The sequence below is a fragment of the Lygodium microphyllum genome, chromosome 28 (assembly GCF_053477565.2).
Source record: "Lygodium microphyllum isolate KBCC chromosome 28, Lygodium_microphyllum_v1.1.10, whole genome shotgun sequence".
Classification (NCBI taxonomy): domain Eukaryota; kingdom Viridiplantae; phylum Streptophyta; class Polypodiopsida; order Schizaeales; family Lygodiaceae; genus Lygodium; species Lygodium microphyllum.
In genome coordinates, this window is record NC_141162.1 from 104,743,940 (window position 1) to 104,759,123 (window position 15,184).

The window sequence follows — 15,184 nt, forward strand, 5'->3', positions numbered from 1 at the left end:
GTAAGGAAAAACTTCACTAGGAACACACACAATCATATCACCTAGGGGCCCTCAAGGTGGGGGTGCCTTGTGGAAACAACTAGCAATCTCTTTCCCCAACCCCCTAGCCCTTCCTCACTACACAAACTCAAGGCATATTAAGGGCAAGATATTCCAAGGCTATTGATACAGCTATCACCTTGAGCATTGCACCACACCTTCCCTTGTACCAACCAGGTCCTCAAGTGTGGGACAACAATTTGAGCTTGGTTGGGATTCAACCCATCTCCTTTACACTCTCACTTGTATGAATATTCATAACACAATAAGGTAGGCATACACTCTTAGGGACTGCACATCCTTTTTTATAGCAAAAATAGGGCTTAAATATCAACTTCACCAACCCATCAACATTGATGGCCCTCATCATACTATTCCTTTCATTTATCCCATGGACTACTATAGAGACTAGCTCTAAACAACAAAGGTAAAAGAGCTAATTCTATCCAAACCAACAATGACCCAATATTAATGTGTCATTACTAGTCACCCTTGCCATGATCCATCAATACCACCCACATAAAGCTATCTACCCCATTGTAGAGTACCATGGGATTAAAATTGCAAAATTTTGGAAAAGAGATGTGGAAAAATGGTTTGTAAAGTGCTTGTATTTTGAATAAGAAAAATATTTTGTACATTATCCGCAAGAGTTGGTTTCACATGTGTAAGAATTGTAATAACATTTTGAATGTGTGAGAAATAAACACTCTCAACTTAATAAGTAGTGTAACCAATAGAGTTTACACATGTGAGAAAGGACTGGTTTAAGGCAATGAGATGAGAGGGTACCCACAAAATCAAGGTTGTGTATAACAACTAAGAAATGAAAGGATAAGCTCATACTTGTAGTGTGTTATCTTTTGGATCTCAGTTCTTGCTTCCTTATTACATCTTGCTTGTTGCTTATGTGAGGGAGAGAGGGAGAGTGTAAGATAGAGTGAGGGACCAGCACAGCCGGCTGAAAGCTCTTCTTCTTCTCTTCTTCTCCTTCTTCCTCTTCTAAAAGCAAAGCATTGAAACAATGAGGCCATCAAGATGGAGCTTTCTTGAGGCACATTTCTTGAATAATGGAGCCATCATAACGAATCTTTGTGGATAAACTACAATGAGAAGTTTGTGAGTTCACTATGTTTATTTTGTGAGTGTACAATAGTTATACAAGAGGTAGCCATAGCTACATTTCTCAAAGCACTAGAAATAATAAATTTTCCATCAAGTCTAAGCATTTGTAGCTTGTAAAAGTGTTCGCATTGTTTATATTTTGTTAATTCTGAAAAAAATTCCAGTTTTGCTTTGAGGGGGATAACCCTAGAATCATCCCCCGCTCCTATTTTGTCCGCCTCCATGCCATTATTGTGTTGTATATCACCGAAAAAATGACCATGGTGGGATCTACCTCCATCATCGTGATGCTCACAGATAACTGCAATGTTGCATGTAGTCACAATCACCAAAGAGGACACACACCACTTGCTAAGGATGACCTTTAGTGCTTGAATCAATGACCCCTGGCCGTCTTTCAATGGTTTGGCATAGCTAGCAATTATCTTACTACTACCTTTGGGCTATCGATGATTAATTAGTGGTTCAGTGAGCTACAAGATAGTGGTGTTGTGGGTGGTAGGCATGGTGACCATGTGTGGTTCCTAGGGCTATAATACTTTTGCCAAGTGGGGGACACCAAGGAGGGATGCTCACTAGCTATGAGCCATCCATAAAGGTGACTGTTTGGCACCCCTAGAGTTGATGCTTATTGTTACAAGTGGACAATCACCTTACTGCCCACCATAAGCACTGCCATGGTAACCACTAGTTGGCCTTTGAACCATAGCTCCACTACCTCTTCCAACTTGGATCTGCAATGGCCATCTAGTCCAATCTACACCTTCTCTATAACCACCATACCTTCTTCCTTCCACTACCACTACTAGTATCACAACTGTGGGAGCTTTCGCTCAACCACCAAGACCTACAGACTGCTTATTGTTTCAAGTGTTCCAAGCCGAGCACTAATGGCTACCTCTCACATAGCCGACGCGCCATCCATATCTATGAGTGTAGTGAGCTTACCTCCATGCCGGTCGAGTTAGCTCCTCTCCCCCGCACTCTAGTAGCTCCACGATCCAAGTGCAAGCTTCAAGCGAGCTCCATCCTCAAGCTCCAAGCTCCAAGCTCCATTTCCGCAAGCAAGAGAAGAGAAGAGAAGAGAAGAGAAGAAGAGAGAAGAAGATGGAGAGCTTCTCCTCCTCGGTCCCTCACCCTCACACACTCACTCCCTCGTACTCTCACACTCCCTCTCTCAAGCATAAGCTCAAGCAAGCAAGAAGAAGAAGAAGAAGAAGAAGAGGAGAGTCACTTTTGGCCACACACAAGAATGAGCTTCTCATTCACTTTTCAACTTTATATACAAAACCCTAAATCCCTTTTGGGCGTTCATCCCCTTATCCCCTTTTTTACATGGCCGAATGTGGCATAGGCCCTTTTTCCCATTGTCCTCCTATCTTCCTAGCTTCCTTCCTACCGCCCATCTACCTTTACAAATTGCACGGGTGAGATCCCGGTGCTCTTTAAATTAAACCAGGATGTGCTTGTGCTCTTTTACAAAAGTATTGACTTGCGCTTTTCCCTGTGCACCTTTTTCCCTTGTTTAGGACTTTTCTGCACTTCTTGTGTTTCTAGATTTTTCTTGGCACACCTTCATCTTCTGTTTCACTTTTTCCTTGGCCATGTCTTCTACTTTAGATTTTTCAACTTTTCCACCTTGTCCATTTGATGGTTAACATTACCCCCTTCTAGACGAGTGCCAGTCCCATGGCACTCACATCATAGGTAGCAGGCTTTGGCCTGCACTGAAGACGTGGGTGGAAGGGACATCGATGGTTGCCGTGGAGGAGTGTTGGTGGTGGTGTGGAGGAAGGTCGTTGGGGGCATGTTGGTGGCCTAGGTGGCTGGTGGTAGGGTTGTTGGAGTTGGTGGTAGGGTTGTTCTTTGTTGGGGATTGCACTAATGGCCAGTACAAGTGTTGCTTTGTTGGGGATTCTGCACATGACGATTCTTGGCGGGCTTGCAAGATGATAAAGGATAAGAATTTAGAGTTGGGTGTCGATGAAGAGCGAATGGCACTTTCATTGGAGTCTTCAATGCCTACAATTGAAAACCTCTCATAGGTGGTCTCTCCCTAGGGGTAGTGCTAGTCTTCTCTATCGTGCACTAGAGATAGTTCAATTAGTTTGGGAGACAGGTCGAACTCTAAGAAAGCTAGGAGTATTGTCCTGCACTTGAGGACCCAAATTGTGTATATATTTTGGTGCAGATATTATGTGAGTGCTCGTACATACTTAGATATTACGTAGTTAGAAGACCACGGGCTAGCTTATCGTAATAATATATGGATGAAGCGAAGTTGTCCATGTTGACAAGAAGTACACGTAAAGGTGTATGAGACATCCTTTGCATTGTGGCTGCACGATATAGCATAATTGAACACAGGGACACCGCACTTTTGGTAGTTGGGAGCTATTGGACTTGCTTGATGAGGACGGTGTACTTTTCATGGCCATTCGTGCGGTGCTTACCACAATTGATTGCAATGGTATTAAGGCAGAGTGCAAGAGGGAATCGTGCCAACGGGTCAAGGTGACAAGTCTAACCATAGGCGAGACAAGCTCCCTAGGTATGTCCTGCCCTTGATGTGCCCTGGACAATTGTGGGTGATGCTAAAGGGCTAGGGGACTAGGGATAGAGCCAACCAACCAAGGTCACTGGACATACCTAATTTGAGGACCCCTAGGTGCTATGCTGTGATCATGGATGCTTCGTATATTTTCATTCTTTACTTTTCTCTTCTTTTCTTTTTTCCTTTTCCGTTTTCTTTTTCTTGTTCTTTTTTCTTTCTTTCTTTCTTTCTTTTTGGACTTGCCTGAGTACAATCAATGCAATATGTTGAGCCTATCAGCCTTTCAAAATGGGTTAGGAAATATCAAGCTTCGAAGGCTCAAGAAATGGATATTATAGTGATGATTGTGCCCTAGCCTCGTTGTTAGAGAAGCAGTTGTTGAGATGGGGAGATACACTTGAGATATTGCAACCCTCTTTGGAACATGCGATGTGGGTACAATTGAGGTAACAACTGTCGTGAGTGCCCGGCGTAGAATGTAACCCAGAAAGAGGAAGTGGTTAAGATCATGCTTTGGGCCATGCGACATGGGCACTCGCAAGGGTGATTTTTGCTTTCATCAGCATGACTTTGTCGCGGCTCTTTGTGAGGTTGGTGGTCTTGCAGTGACTTGGGCATTGAACATGTTCGCACGAAGACCTGCATCATCCTGCATCCACTTGTCACTTCATGAGAGTATATGCAAGTCGCATGCATCAAGTACAATGAATAGATGCAATCATGTCAAGATATTACTTTATCAAAATCCTATGATGCTGATTGCAATGCATATTTCGGTGCTTATTAAAGACGTGGCATATATTAGCAATAGGTAAGGAAAGTGTATACAGCTGGGGAGCTTGCCCCTTTAACCATTTAAAGACAAAAAGTTATGGCAAGATGGCCTTTGTTAAGCTACTTATATATCATAGGGGCTACTCTATTTGCACGAGGCAGGGTGATTCCGGGTGGTCGAGCAAAATTGAGGCTGTGCCGGTGAGGGGCTCCTGTGAGGCTGGGTGGGGAAGATGTCAGCCGGGACCCAGATGGTATAGTCCCTGGCCACAACTATTTTTAGAATGCTTTTAAACAATGTGTCAAATTCCTGCTTGTCTCGAGCTACCCTCTCCTCTTTCGAGCACCTGGTGCCTGAGCGTCTGGTGGGAGCCTGCACGGCCGGTGTTGCCACACCCCATGTGCTCCCTTGAGCCCTCGTCCTCTTGGCTTGGGGGGTTTTTGGCCTGTGTCCTGGGCGGTGTCGTTTGGGGCCTCTTTTCGGTGCATACCTCTTTAGAGTAGACACGTAGCGTTCTGGTGGGGGCGTTAGTGCCTTATACTCTTTCCGATGGCGGAGAGCTTCCTTGCATACCAGCTGCATTATGTGGTCCATGACTGCTACCGTAGGGGGACCTAGAAAATGCAAACCAAGGATTAGGCCCTAAGGCAAGATAAAACTATTCGCATGGAAGAAATTATACAATGGGTTATCGAGCGCATATGATGAGGGGAGAGGTGAGGCATGCAATGTTTGTTGTAAAGGGATGGCCCCCATGATGATGTTTGTTTTTCCTCCATCCATTAGCAGATCTTGGCTAATGCTAAGTTGTGTGGACTGGTTGCCATGGAGTGGGACAGGGCTCATCCTCAGAAGGATAGACCGAAAAGGGGGAAAGGTGTATAGAAAGGGATGGGATCCTATCTACACCATCAGAGACGTTGGTCAAAGCTTTCTATGGTGGTAATGAGGATTGCATGCCCTCCACCTGGAAGTGGGAATGGTCACACAACTTCTAAATGTGTGGTGAGAGGAGAACCTGAGGAGCTTAGCCTGTCAAACCCAACTCTTCTCCCTACGCTTGACTATCATTGCTTGTGTGTGTTGATATAGTCTATATCGGGTCACAAAATTCATTGTTTATTTATATACATATTTACGAATCCATGTCACTTCACGAGGTTAAAAGCCAATTGTAGAACTCCGCACACACATCTAGTACTCGTGGCAGCTTACTCAATAACAATAGATATTTTGCAACATCAAGTAGCATGGAACCTTGTCCGAGTCTACTGGCAACATGTAACTCCTCCTCAGTGAGAACCTTATCAGACAAAGAGTTCTCTTTGCTAGTTTCAGGTAAGTCCGTACCCCGAATGGCAGTCGGCACTCGAAAGGAAGTTGGTGCCACATAGATTGGGTCTCTTTGCGACTGCCATTTGGCCAATCGCTCCTCTGAGACAATCTGAGCTTCTAGTTCGGCCATTGCAACGCGGTTTTCAAACCAAGGTTTTTCAAATTGACTTCGACCCTCTGGTTGTCACTTTAGTTGCTCTATCTCTAAGAGATTTGGTTGGCAGAGCACATCATTGAATGTTACAGTTAAGCGTAGTTTGTCAACTTCCTCGTCAGAGGTGAGTCACATGCATTCATGCAAGAGCCTGTCATAGTGCTCGTCAAGATGTTCTTTCGCTTCCCAGGATAGGGGAAATGGCAAGTATTCTTCAAGCTGCTCTTTAGGGAATGTGCCCATGTCTGCCAGGACATAGACACATGGGAATACTTTGAGTTTAGCATCCAACTCAATTAAGCATTCTGTGACACTTCTATATTCAACAAGGGCTTGGTCTGTTGCTATCTCATGCAAGGTTCTAGGAGTTTCCCTAGACTTTAGCATAGCTGGGGGCTCAGGCCTAGATGAGCAAGATTGGTCAATGCTAGGATTTCTTATGCTCTCGAGGTTTGTACATTTTTCCTGAGGTTCTGTTGCTATTTTGTCATGGTTCTCCTCAGATGTGGCTAGTATAGATTTGTCACCCTGTCGTGACAGTGTTGTATCCACTCTTGATTGGTCACTCTGAGTTCTGTTGTCGGTAGATTGAGTGTTGCAAGCAATAGTTGATGGTAATAGCTGCTTTGATTTTTCACAACACATGGATGTGTCTAAGGTTTCACTGCTATTAGGAGAGACATCAATGGGTTCATTGGTGGATGGACTCGATGCTTTATTCCTTAGCTCTTCGACACTCTTGGTTTCAATCTTCTTGGGGTCTACGACCACTCGCAACTGCCGTTGTTTTCGTTATTTTCTCTTATTTTTCTTAGGCAATCGAGGTGTATCCCTTGAAGACTCGGGACCTTGAACTAGGTCAGTCTTGTCGATGTGCTTGGCTGGGCCTCGGCATTCTCTTTCTCTAGTGTCTCCTCATGGGACATAGCCGCAGCCTACTGAATAGCCTCGCTAGGTTGTGAGGCTACAACTGCCTATCTTTTTGGAGAGTCTAGCTCTTTAGCCAATTTCCTTCTGTTTAACTCCTCCAACCTAGGCTTTGGGCACTTTGGAAGTACTGGAGTTGTCAAGGAAGTTGGTTGTGACACCTCCCCCCCAGGTGAACTGCTAAGGACACGTTCCGCAAGGGTCGTTGTCACGGCCAAGGGCTGTGACTACTTTGATCCCTGATTGGAAGTGGTAGCGGCTAGTCTAGTGGGCTGGCTAATCTTGGTGGATTGTGATGTCAAGTCTCTAGGGCGATCGGAAGCGGTCATGTCTTTTCTTGTCCTTTGAGCATTCACCTGTGTAGATCAAGCATGAGTTGATCTAGTCACATTAGGTTGCACAGGCATATCCTTGGGCTGAGAGCTACAGATGGTGTCATGTCCCGCCTCTTGGACATTTGGAAGCTTAGATGGATATAGAGATTGGGATTGAGCAACTGCCCTTGATGATTGCTGTTGTGCTTCATGTGTCCATTCGGAAAAAGAGGGCGTAGGAGATCTAGGACTCTTAGGTGGACTTGGCACTGGCTGAATGATTTGCTCAAGGCTGTTAGACGATTGGACCATGTGCTTTGTTGAGCAATCAACCTTCTTACGAGCAGTGTTGTGCCTCTGGTGCTCATTATCCTCTTGGGAAGTCAAAAGCTCCTTGAGCACTAGTGGCCTTTGCGTATCCTAAACAATTACATCTGATATCTGCTTGTCAAGCATCCTAGGCTGAGGATCTTTCTTTTGAACACTCATGTTTGGTTTCTTGCCCCGTGACATGGAGTTTCTCTTAGATTTCCTCCTCCCTGTGCTTCATTGCTATTGATGCAATCTGGCCTTGAGCTGATAGAGGTTATTTAACAGGGGGTTTTGGTACCCAAATCCATCGGTTACCTACATAATACCCTTGAGCACGTAGCAACGCTTTGGATATCCATCTCGGTGTTGCATTGACTCTCCATCGATGCCTTTGTCTATAAGGCTTAGGCTACTTTTGGGGTCTTCTACGATATTTATAAGTCCAAAGCATGTCCTTGGCATTGTCTCTTGACCTTCTTGTTTCAAGCATGGCCTCACTCACTGGTTCTCGTTGTTCGACCTGTGCTTGTATCAACTCTTCTAACAAGTCCTTGCTCTCGTTAGCAGGCTTGACTGTTATGTCAGCACCTTCCTTGCCTTTACCTCGAGGTTTGATGAGGTCACCCTTGCTAAAGGTTGTGACTATCCTCACACCCGGTAGTGTCAGGTGTATCCTTTGTGCTACATAGTCGGCCTCGCCCTTTTGAAGGTTCTTCCTAGGAGGATTTCCTTCCCGCAATTAGCACTATTTGGAGGAACATGAAATAGGATAGACAAGCTTTCCATTTCAATTGTCGCAAGGATTTTGCACTTTCCTATAAGTGCTTGTGGGTGTCCCCCGTAAGGGCTAAGAGTTGCATTAGTCGGTGTGAGCTCTAGTTGGCCTAGTAAGGTCCATGCTTCACAGGTCAAGATATTAGAATCTACTCCTTCATCAATCAAAGCATCGATAGTGTGCTCTCTTTTCATGGTGATTTTGACCCTAAGATAAGCAAGTGGTACTATGTCTTCATCTTCTGGGTCTTGGCTTATAAATTTAAGCCTTCTGAAAAATGCCCTTGGGTCCCCAACTGCATGAACAGATGTGGCTTCTCCACTGATGTCTTGGATCATCTGTGCAGTGCTATTCAAGATGCATCTATTGTCAGGACTATCATATCTAGTCATCATCACAATTGTAGCTTGATGTTGTTGATTTCTGCTTTGACTAGATGCAGTCCGAATGCAATACATACGTGTTTTTGCGGTATGGCCTTTTTTCCCTTGTAGGCTAGATTGGCCTATTGAGGTTCTAGGGTCTCTATTTGCCTTTGTTTGGGTATGGGCTTTTGATTGCTCCTTTGCAAGTGAGAATCCATGCTTGTGTAAAGCCATTACTACACTATGATCTAATTTGGAGGACCTGTCACGGCACGCATTTTCTCTCCAACCTACTTGGGGGAGGTACTTGCTCTAAGTTTCAGCCCAGTGATCGATCTATGATATGGTTTCGACTCTATATGGTCTCTCGGTCAGTTGGGTCTACATGTTAAATTTTGGACAAATCCAAATTCAGCCCAACATGTCTAAATTGCAAGGGCCGAATGCCCGATTCGGCCCGTTTGAGGGCCGAGTGGCCGAGTGGACCGAGGGCCGAGTCAGGTGGGCCGAGTCAAGTTGGCTGAGGGCCGAGTGGTGAATTTGGCCGGGCCGAATGTCAACTTGTCCTAGTGGGGTTGGGCCGAGAGTCGAATTTCAAAGTTGGTCTGAATGCTTCACTCGGATGGGCCGAGTGAAAGGCGTCCGAGTGTAGTGGGCTGAATGGCCGAATGGCCCAAGGGCTGAGTGGCCGATTGGGCCGAGGGCCGAGTCAGGTGGGCCGAGTCAAGTGGTCCGAGTGGTAGTGAGCCAAGGGCTGATTCTAGGACTCGGCCCAGAATCGTTGTCACTCGCTAGGCCGAGCGCGGCGCGACTTTGGCCGGCGCAATGATAAATCACTCGAATCACACGATTCAGGTCACGGCCCATCACACACACCTCTAGATCAAAGCTATGTATGGAGGGGGAGAGTTGTATATACCTGGAATAGCCAATAAACGCCAAAATACAAATTGGCAACCGAATCAAACCCTCATGCCCTGTTATGACAGCAGAAACCCTAATGCTTTTTTTTTCTTTTTCTTTGTTTTTTCCTACCCTAATGCATCCAAATCACAAGAAAAATACCTACACTAGTCCAACATGCTTTCCCATCAAAAAACCTACTTGTTAAGGAGATCGAATACCTCTTCAAACTCCCTCGCTTCCTACCTATCTACCTCAAACACCTGTTTGGGGAAAACCCTTACTTCAATGCTTGATTCGAAGCACACAAGCGTTCAAGGCTTGAATCCATTGTCCTAGCAATGGAACTAAAATGTGGGAGCTTTCGCTCAACTGCCAAGACCCACGGACCGCTTATTGTTTCAAGAGTTCCAAGCCGAGCACTAATGGCTACCTCTCACATAGCCAACGTGCCATCCATATCTACGAGTGTAGTGAGCTTACCTCCATACTGGTCAAGTTACCTCCTCTCCCGGGCACTCCGGTAGCTCCACGATCCAAGTGCAAGCTTCAAGCGAGCTCCATCCTCAAGCTCCAAGCTCCAAGCTCCATTGCCACAAGCAATAGAAGAGAAGAGAGGAGAAGAGAAGAAGAGAGGAGAAGATGGAGAGCTTTTCCTCCTCTGTCCCTCACCCTCACACACTCACTCCCTCGTACTCTCACACTCCCTCTCTCAAGCACAAGCTCAAGCAAGCAAGAACAAGAAGAAGAAGAAGAACAAGAAGAAGAAGAGAGCCACTTTTGGCCACACACAAGAATGAGCTTCTCATTCACTTTTCAACTTTATATAAAAAACCCTAAATCCCTTTTGGGTGGTCATCCCCTTATCCCCTTTTTTACATGGTCGGATGTGGCCTAGGCCCTTTTTCCCATTGTCCTCCTATCTTTCTAGCTTCCTTCCTACCGCCCATCTACCTTTACAAATTGCACGGGTGAGAGCCCGGCGCTCTTTAAATTAAACTATGATGCGCTTGTGCTCTTTTACAAAAGTATTGACTTACGCTTTTCCTTGTGCGCCTTTTTCCCTTATTTAGGACTTTTATGCACTTGTTGTGTTTCCAGATTTTTCTTGGCACGCCTTCATCTTCTGTTTCACTTTTTCCTTGGCCGTGTCTTCTACTTTAGATTTTCCAAATTTTCCACCTTGTCCATTTGACGGTTAACAACAACCACTACTAAACCCCTAATCTTCACCCTACCCCACCTCTATTCCATCCATCCTCAATATCTTGCCCCTTTGTATCATCATCTTTCCCTCTCCTTCCACCAACCACTATTATACTACTACCATCTAGCTAGTACCAAAGGGGGAGGTGAGAAAAATGCTACTATAAGAGAAGGACTACCATCTGCCATCACAAGGAAGAAAACCATCAAGAAAGAGGTAAGTCACTATTAAGAGGAGGAGCCACCAGTAGAAGCAAGGTCAAAAGCAGCAACCTTCACCATACCCAATAAGGTATGAATATATGGCTACCTCTCCTCCAAGCATCGACTATCAGTATTGAATTTTTGGAAGTGTTGTATTGAACAAGAGGAAGGGGGAGGGAAGGGGGGACTTGACATCTTGGCTTCTATGACTCTCACCCTCTTTTGTAAGGAGGGAAGAAGAGAGAAGATTTAATGGGTGGAGGGATGGTTGCCAACTTGCATTTGGTTAGATCCATTTTTCTAACAATAAATATTGCACTCAATATTCCTTGGTTAATTAAGGCACATTTAACTTTTAACTGTGTATGATCATCCCTTAATGCACACTATTGCACACCACCCACCATCATACACCATCGTGCACAAGTACAACCTTAAAACACTCACAACATACTTGAGCGCTCTCTCTCTCTCTCTCTCTCTCTCTCTCTCTCTCTCTCTCTCTCTACAAAACTTGCTCTATTTGCATAGGGGACCAAAGTAAAGGAGTAAAGAAGGTCCTATATGGAAATATCCAATACCAATGCACTACATGTGCCCCCAAACATGCACCAACTATGGCACCTTATCTCTCACCCCATCCCACCCCATTGGGACAACATGGTATATACCCTGCCACCCCACCCTAAGAACCTGTAAAACCCCACTCCACAAAGGAGAGGTGCCATGCTACAGTTGAGGCAAGGTGAGGGGCCATGGTGTGGTTTGGAGGGATGGTTTCCATGCCACATTTGAAGCAAGGAGAGGGCATCACATTATGGTGGAGAGGGGACCATGCATGACATATGCAAAGACAATTGTGATAAGGAGAGGAGGTGCCATGTCATGCCATGAGGGGGGAAGGGGGGAGGGGGTTTCCCCGCTATGGTGTCCATGTGGAGAGACAAGATGTGATCAAGATGGGGCACACTATGCCATGGTCACAAAATGTGCATGCAAAAGGGTGCAGCACTCCCCTTCCGAGAGGTCACCCATCTAGTACCATTCTATCCTAAGCATGCTTAACTCTAAATTTTTTATGGAATTTGGTATATCAGTGCTTGTATGACTGTGCAAATAAGGGGGAAGCACAAACTGACCCTATTAGATGATTTCCTATCAATTATATTGTGTGGCTAATGCTAGGACAATCTTCTTTGAGGATGCATGTGAGTAGAAAATTGAGGGTGTGCTATAGGTACATGGAGGGATTGCATGAAAACACTTTCACACATACACCAATGTGAGGAAGATTCTACACTCCCAGTTGTGGTGGTCCGCTCTTTTCATAGATATGGCCCATTTTCTCAAATACTATGATGATTCTAAACAATCCAAGCTTTCAATAAAATGAAGGTCTTCCCTATAATTGCCTATGCCAACACTTCAAGAAGTAAGGAATAGAATTTATGAAACCTATCAAGCCTACTACCTAGTACTTCCAAGTGCGCTATATTATCATGGCTATCGATGACTACATGACTAAATGTGCCTAGTGATGGCAATAAGGAAGATGATGCTAGAACCATGACAAAATTCCTGTGGGAGCAAGTCATCTCATGAGTATCTTATATCCACATTCTTCATCCTAAGTTGTAAGTATAATCCTTACTATCCACAAGTAAATGACCAAGAAAAAGTAATTAATAAGATCCTGGTTAGTGTCTTGACAAAACTTATCTCAACTTCTAAATCAAACTGGGATAGTAAGCTCATTGGATGCACTTTGGGAAGCAGCTTGCAATATAGCAACGGGCCAAAAAATCCTTCAAGCTAACTTATGGGAATGATGCAGTTATGCCCATCGACTTTCGTATCCTTATTCTTGTATCATTGGATCAAGCACTTTATAAAACTTGAACACCTTACTAGAATATGATTACTTACAGCTCATGCGTTGCTTGTGAGAAAGTTTGATGAAAGGCATGGTTTGATAGAAATATTAAGCAATGATCCTTAGAGAAAGGTGATCTAGTACTACTACACTCTTTCAAAGGCCACAACTATAATGTAAACTTCGAGATTGCAAACGCTACCATGTCTATGCCATCATAAGGATAGGCAACATCGATTTAGAGACCTTAAAAAAGCCACCCATGAAGGACCTCAACATTCATGTACAATCCATCATGGTGACTGAGAAAACCTAGTATTTAAAAATGGAGCAATGCACATAATGCAACAACCAACCTTCAAATAGCCTTCTCTAGAGGAATTTTAGTTTTAGGGCAAGTGACTATTAGTAGCCTATGCTCAAAGGACGACTTGATAATTTCTCTTTCTTATCTTTGCATTCAATTAATCACAAAGAAGGATATGACTGCTGATGCACCCCTTTACAAACATGCTAACTTCAATACTCTTCATTTTTGCTATTGGCAATATTTGGGTCAACCACTACTACATTTGATTGATATCAAATCACACCCCTAGAAAGTCCAAATATATTCATTGTTGGGCAAGTGCAAAGTTACAATTGCTTGTAGATACTAGAAGAATTCCAATATTTTTTAATGTTCTAATAAACAAGGCATATGACTTGAAATATTTTTAGGCCATCCATTCAAATTCCTCCACAAGCTGCCATGTCAACTCTATTGAGAAATGCATCCACCTAAAATTTCACGAGGCAAGGGTTATCTCATCATTTAGTCTAGGGAGTTTAACTTTGTAACCCATGCTTATCAATACTCCCACCCCACTACCCCAACAAACCACACCCCAACTAATATAGCTCTCCTTTCACATCTTTCAATTGCTCATGCCCAGAAAACATCATATTAGATAATTTGGGAATTTCCCAAGTCCCAATTTCAAATAAGTGATAAATATTTTACCATGTTGCTAAATCTTGATCCATATTTGAAAGTGGAAGGTATCTTATATAGTATTTAGGGTAGGCTCCACCTTTAAGTAAGACAACAAGATTTGACCATGTGGTCAAATAATAAAGGTATTTGGGGTTCCCAAAGTGCATGGAAATTCCCAAATTCTCTAATGTAGTGTTAGAATCAACAATCTGTGAGCACCAGCACTTCACTCCCTCAAATATACTATAGGTCCAAGCCCCAATCTTACACATCATACAACTCTACTATCCCTAATCGACATGACATAAATGCCACTTCACTCCCACATATGACACATACCCAAGGCTCTCTACATGCCCAAGAGTATTATCAAGGCTATAAATACCTCTGGCTCCCTATGCAAACCACATGTGCAATTGTATTGTTTAGAATATTTCCTTTCCCTACATTGACATGCATGAATACTCAACATCAGGCATTATACCAGTAGCATCTCTGTATTGTAGCTTCATCTAAAGGAAAATCACACTCCCAAGCCAAAGCGAAGCTTGCCTTCCAAGATGCAGAGCACATCGCACCAGATGCCATGGAGCAAGAAGTCACCCCTATTCACACCCATAAGGACCCTAGCACTATCATGGTTTATTGGCCCAAGCACACCATTGTAAACCCCTTGGCTCTTCCTGAGGTACCTATACCACTTGAATTTGCATGCCTAGATGACCATGCAACACTTTGTGAAAACCTTCACACCACCGCTTCCCTCAACTACACTACCTCTTGAGCAAGAACTTCGTGCATATCCCTTTTGGATTAGTCATCATAAGCCTAGCATAAGCCACCTCCCCATGGCCATTCAAACAAGAGTTGGCGATGTTGTTCAATCTATGAGATGGTAGAAGAATTGGCCTAGCAAACATAGCCATGCCCCACATAATGCTTCTTACAAGTAGACTCCACACCTTTGCAAAAATTCTCACCATGATCAAGTTAGGTCTAGCCAATGATGATGATGGAATTACAATTGTATCCTAGTGGCATCCCACATGGGAAGATCCAAAGCATCTATACCATAAAAGCATTCCTATCTAAGATCAACTCTCCCATGAACTGTTTGAAGACCAATTCCAATATGTCTATTTTGTTTGAAAATTGCAGTAAGCCCTATGCATTCTAGGAGGAAATTTGAGGATTTCAAATTGCCTCCCAATGTCCAATAGGGTCCCCCTATTTCAAGTCTTTTACTCCATCTTTCTTTTTTACTACTGATTTTGCCTTTATTTTATACATGCTTCTACATAGTTTGTGCAATTCCTATCCATAAGTTTATTTGGATAGGAGAAGTGG